This window comes from Spodoptera frugiperda, chromosome 22, assembly GCF_023101765.2.
Source record: "Spodoptera frugiperda isolate SF20-4 chromosome 22, AGI-APGP_CSIRO_Sfru_2.0, whole genome shotgun sequence".
NCBI lineage: Eukaryota > Metazoa > Arthropoda > Insecta > Lepidoptera > Noctuidae > Spodoptera > Spodoptera frugiperda.
In genome coordinates, this window is record NC_064233.1 from 4,276,440 (window position 1) to 4,282,837 (window position 6,398).

The 6,398-nt window shown below is 36.3% G+C and overlaps 1 long non-coding RNA gene across 1 annotated transcript; it reads left to right on the forward strand.

Annotated features, from left to right (window-relative positions):
* Positions 1-385: 385 nt before the first annotated feature.
* LOC126912080 (uncharacterized) lies at positions 386-1,416 on the forward strand. The gene is made up of 2 exons (XR_007706719.1): positions 386-663; positions 1,079-1,416. It is a non-coding gene; the product is annotated as an uncharacterized LOC126912080 (long non-coding RNA).
* Positions 1,417-6,398: the final 4,982 nt, after the last annotated feature.

Sequence of the window (6,398 nt, forward strand, 5' to 3'; positions counted from 1 at the left end):
TTAAAAACCGCTACCGCTTATCACCATGTCCCCACCACAAGTAGGATGTCAGAACTAGATCAACACACATTTGCGAAGACTTTTAATAGATTTTCCGGGTTTTAAACTTCAAATCGTAGATCATTATCAGTTTATATTTATTATTTATATATTATATACTATATGTGTTTAATAATACGCCGTAGTTGTTGATTTTATGAAATATTTTGTACTAGTGGTGATATTTTACCTGTTGTGTGATGTGACAGGGTGTGTTGTTAGTAGGTATGGGAGTTATGAGGCTATTGGTTTAAAAAATATATGTTTTGGTGTTAGTTTAAAACTTATGGGAATAGGAATAAGCAATTAGTTGTGTTGTTTATAATATTTTATTCTTAATGGTCGTATTAGGAAGAGGGTTTGAAAGATGAGTTTAAATTAATTTGGTTGATGTTGGCTTTATACGTTATATTTTGTCACAGAGCCGTTATCCAAAGCAACCATTTTTATGTATAAAATAGTAGGGGAAAGTGGGGTAAATGCGAACGCGGGGTAAACCCGAACCCAATAGTTTTAATATGTTAGAAAGATATAGCCGTATATCACTCGCCGGTAACTCAAAGATCACGCCACCACCAGTGCCAGTCAACGACACGGGAGACGCGGGCGCACGTACTTTTCAAGGTATGTCAATTTTAATATTTTCAATGTTTTCGTTGTAAGTTTTTGATAAATTGAACTTGGTGTAGCTTTATTTCTATTGAGAATAGTTATTTAACCTTTATATAGTGGGAAACTTACATACTAAACCATTCAAATGACAGTGACGCATTTGGTAAAAGTTTTATAACTTAAAATATTTTTTCCATTTTATTTTTTTCGACCCGGTGGGGTAAAGGCGAACGCTGCATGTCGGGTAATCTCGAACGTCCGGCATTACTCCTCTCTTTTTTTGTAGTTCCCTGTTCATATTTTTTTTCCAACTAGCCACTGGCAAATAGGGTATAGTGTTTTCCAGTCTATGTTGATTTCTTTGTGGCACTAAATTATGTTGTCGGGTGATTTTTGATAATGCTAAACATCAAATAAATTGTTTCAGATGCCCCGTAATTATAAAAGAAAAACTGAAACTAAATACAGTTTAGAGGATCTCAAAAAGGCTATAGTCGATGTTCAAACCAAGAAACTCAGCATTGGCAGAGCAGCAAATACTTGTGTTCCAAAAACTACAATTTACCTTAGTAATGTTAGTACGTGATTACCCCACTTGGTGTTCGGCTTTACCCGACATCAGTTGGGTAAAACCGAACACTAAGGGTTTTGTTTTTCGGTCATTTTGTTATATTTTATTAAAAAAAATAATGATGTTGATTAGTAATACGTTAGCTAGATAAGTAAAGTTTATAATTTAATAATTAAAGAAACTCTGTGATTTGATTCCACTGTTTTATTTATATTTTCCCTTAGGTGTTCGTGTTTCCCCCACTTTCCCCTAAATATCATTACCTAGTATTTAGGTAAATGTAAGTAAGATTAGGGTTTCTTTTTTGTGTGGGGAAAATCATTCAATGACTTCTCTCGCCTTAGGCGAGGTGAAAGGAAGTGTGGGATTTTTACCTCACTAAAAGCACCCCGGTGGCCACCTTCTACGGAGCCTCGGTAGAGGTCACCTAACGATCCTCTATAGTATTTTTGACCTCCTTCAGAGCCTCCACGGTGCAACACCTGTTACGACACATCCCTTTAATAAAGATAATTAAAAGGTGGGGAAAATCATACATCTAAATGACTTAAGTCCCGCCTTGGGTCCGAGGGAGTGTCACTATTACTAACTAATAGACTAACCCTCGTAGCAATTGGCGTTCCATAGTCTCTGCCTACGCCCATGGGAGACAGGCGTGAGGTTATGTATGTATACCCGCCCTCTACAATTACTTCAGTTAATTATTCATATATTCCTTTATTTATTTTAACCTGCTCTTATTGTATTTATTTTTATTACTAATTTTTAAAAGAGTAACGAATGGAATTCCTTGCTCGTTCTTCTCCATTCGAAACTACACTTTGAAACGAGCGTCTAGCTTCACTGACGGACAGACTGATAGACTATTGTTTATTTCTTTCTTTAACGACGTTTCAAAAGTACCTAAGTATAGGGTTTAATTGGAATAAATCATTTGACTTTGACTTTGAAAGTTTAGCTACGTGCGAGATGCTGAAAAAAATAATTATTTATGTCTTTTTTATTAACGAGCAGACGTACCACCTGATGGTCAGCAATCGCTGCCGCTCATGGACACTTGAAACACAGTAATAAGTGGCTGTTACGGTTTTCTGCCATGTAGGTAAAAATTAATAAGTTTGTTGTTTGTGGAAAATAAAGTTTAAAAAATTACAACTCCTATAACAAGCATTAATTACAGGCATAATCAAACGCAAAAGATTTTCATACTTTTCATAATTTATTTGTTTGTGTACTCAATAGCAAAACAACAAAACTAAAAATTCGCAAAAAAATAACGACTCTAATAATAGCTCTAAAGGAAATTAACGGTCCCATATAAAAATAATTAAAATGTCATAATTTATTATCAGACGAATTTTACCAAACACGTGTAGACCCATGTGGCCGGTGCCAACGTTTGTAGATCAGATCAAAACGATAATCTATACTATACTAATATTATAAAGCTGAAGAGTTTGTTTGTTTGATTGTTTGTTTGTTTGTTTGAACGCGCTAATCTCCGGAACTACTGGTCCGAATTGAATAATTCTTTTTGTGTTGGATAGTGCATTTATCGAGGAAGGCTATAGGCTATAAAACATCACGCTACGACCAATAGGAGCCGAGCAGAGCGGGTGAAACCGCGCGGAAGTAGCTAGTTTTAAATATATGAGTCAGTTAGGTAAAAAATACAGAATCTAAATACCTACGACATTATGTCGTCTAGTATCCGGAGCTACGGACTACCTAGCGGGTTACCGGGGCTCCGGCTCGAAAAGCAGGAGTAGGAACGGGGTGGTTTTTAGTCAGTAATAGTCTGACACTCCCTCGCGACTCGCCCAAGGCGGGAGAAGCCATTGGATGATGTTTTCTCCTGAAAAAGTAGTTTTGTATCTGGCTTTAGGCGTGGTCATGCATAGAATTGCATATAACTATATTTATCATCACGATTTAAAACCCCTGAAGAGGTAGGCAGACAGCAATAGTTGTATTGTGAGTCCTATATATTTTTTTCAGGGGGGAAAATCATCCTATCATGGATGGGAAATCCACATGACTTATAAGTATAAATTGGTGCGAAACCAAACGCATCGACAGCAACGTAGCATAGCACATCGCTGATGGAAAAGCAACCTGAAACTCTGTATCTAAATGCTAAATGATTTCCACGAGTATAATAGTAAAGCTAAATGAAACCTGTGTTACATTTAGCTTTTCAGGATTTGGAAAATTTACACTTAATTGTGTCATATCATTATTTTGTAAAAATCGCAAGTAGATATAGATTATTTTGGTGTTGTTGTTGTTCTATCGTCACGCCTTTTATCCCCGAAGGGATAGGCAGAGGTGCACATTATGGCACGTATTACCACTGTACAAAGTACACCCACTTTTCACAATTTATGTTACAAGTCCCATGTAATAGGGGGTGAGCCTATTGACATATGCTGGGCACAATTCTAGACTTCATGCTACTACTGAATTTTTTTCGAAAACCCGAAAAAAGCCCAAAAATACTTTGTCCGATCCGGGGATCGATCCCGAGACCCCTTGCCCTTCAGTCGCACTTGCAACCACTCGACCAACGAGGCAGTCAATTATTAACCTCGTATTTGCAATAATAAACTGTCATATATACGTACATATACTATGACTCATGGAAATCGGGAAGTCTAATAAAAATATGATCATAACTACTAGCTAATATCAAAATATTATTTCATTATTAATATACACAACAAATTTTTTTATCAGGGAGGCCATCTAATATATAAGGTGAAATAAATAATATATATTATATATGAATTATAATATTTAATCGATATGTACATCCTGTGCTATCGATTGTAAACTCTGTTTGACGTCAAGTATGTGTTTTGAAATTCTTATGTAATATTGAAGGTGGTATATAAAGAGTTTTATTGTATTTTTGGTAATCAAAGTCAAAGTCAAAGCATTTATTTCAAATAATCCTAAATTAGGCACTTTTGAAACGTCAAATACAATTGTCGAATGGAGAAGAACGAGCCAGAAATCCAATTAAATTTTTCTCTGACTTTGTTTTCTGAAGGCAGAATAACATCTAATGACTTCTCCCACCTTTTAAGAGGTGAGAGAAAGTGTCAGACTTTTACTGACTAAAAACCACCCCGTTCCTTCTCCTGCTTTGAGCCCCGGTAACTCGCTAAGTTTTCCACCTTTTACTTGCAATTACTTATATGTTAAACAAAGCATAATTGTTAGAGGTTGTCATGTACAATTCATAAAAATAATCATCTCGATTCAACTGCTTAATTGTTCGGATTAAGACATGGGGTTTCAGGGTTAATTCCAGGGCAATCTAAGACGAGAGGTTTCTGTCTCTGGAGCCCTAACCACCGGTAGATTGAACCATGCTCCCGCTACTGGTCGATTTCTTTTGTTTTATGGTATAAGCCGGTAAACGAGCAGATAGATCACCTGATGGTAAACAATCGCCTCTGCCCATGTACATCCGAAACCCCATTGGCGTTACAAGTAACCTCACTCACACAACGCTAGCATAATTTCATGTCGGTTTTCTGTGAGGCTGTGGTATCACTCTGATCGAGCCGGCCCATTCGTGCCGAAGCATGGCTCTCCCACACTTAAAATCTTTATTCATAGCAACAATTAAAATTAATAATTTATCTAATAATCTAGTCCAATTGGACCGTTATGATTCTGTTGATATTTCAGTTTCCTGTAGGTATGCATTTCGGCAATTTATTAATAATTACTTTATTTATTATATCCACAAATAGTTTTATTAATGCGTAAATATGTAATTTATTTATTAATATTACCGTTGCAAAATGTCAAGTATTTAGGATGTTTGTAACAAATCCGGAATTCCATTTAATAAGTGTGGGAGAGCCATGCTTCGGTACGAATGGGCCGGCTCGACCGGAGTGATACCACGGCCTCACAGAAAACCGACGTGAAACAACGCTTGCGTTGTGTGAATGAGGTTACCGGAGGCCCTAATTACCCCCCTTCCTAATCCCCAATTCCCCAAGACGATCGGGTTTCATGTTGAAACTAATCTGCTTATGTAATATCTATGTACTTATACATGGATGCAATAAATGATTTGAGTTTGAGTTTGGGTATAAAAAGGAACTTATAAATCAAACTGCTAAGTATAAAATGATCAGTTTTTATTGTGAACTAGCAAACCCGGTGCACTCCGTTTCGCCACCAATGACCTTTTTCCGAATTATCTTTTCTATAAACTTCACGGAGCCCGAGACCTTTCCAACGAATACAAAACCGTGGAAATCGGTTCGTGCGTTCTGGAGTTATAGCGTCAGGAAAGCCGTTACCTGACTTATTTTTATATTATAGAAGACTATCTACTTCCGCGAACGGTTTCACCCGCTTTGCTTGTGCTCCTATTGGTCATAGCGTGATGTTTTATAGCCTATAGCCTTCCTCGATAAATGCACTATTCAACACAAAAAGAATTATTCAAATCGGACCAGTAGTTCTGGAGATTAGCGCGTTCAAACAAACAAACAAACACTTCAGCTTTATAATATTAGTATAGATAACGGCCAAGCTAACCGGGCCAGATTCAGCCACCACCTGGCAACGCTATTTAAAAAAAACTTCTAGAAATAATTACGTTTTAAGTACCTAATGTTTACATTTTTTTATTGAGACGCAATTGAATCAGAATCAATTCTATATATACACGTACTTAACCAATTATAATAATATTTATCATAAATGGACATATAAAGTTGTCATATAAACCTTATCATCGGGTTATATCTTTATACATGATTATAATTATGTCTAATTAATATATTATATATTATATGTCTGGCTTTGTATGTTTGTTTTTATGTATTGGGTCGTTGAACGAGTGGTTTAGTTCCAGGTTCGTGTTCCGGGTAGGGTAGTGTTAGAGACCATAGAAAAGATGTATGGTGTGGTTTTCTGGGTTGAAGAAATTAGTTTTAGATAGTTAGGTTTAAAGAAATATCAGATGTGAGAGTAACAATATGAAAGACTAAACCTTAAAAAAAAGGTATTCGTTTTCAATTTGTGGCGGCGCATGCATCGTCGTAGCATATCGTACTCGCACAGCTATGTAGCTTAGTGTAAACGGCTATTGGAAACGGTCACATATTTTCACAGCTTAATTATTAGAAACATATTTGTATCACAG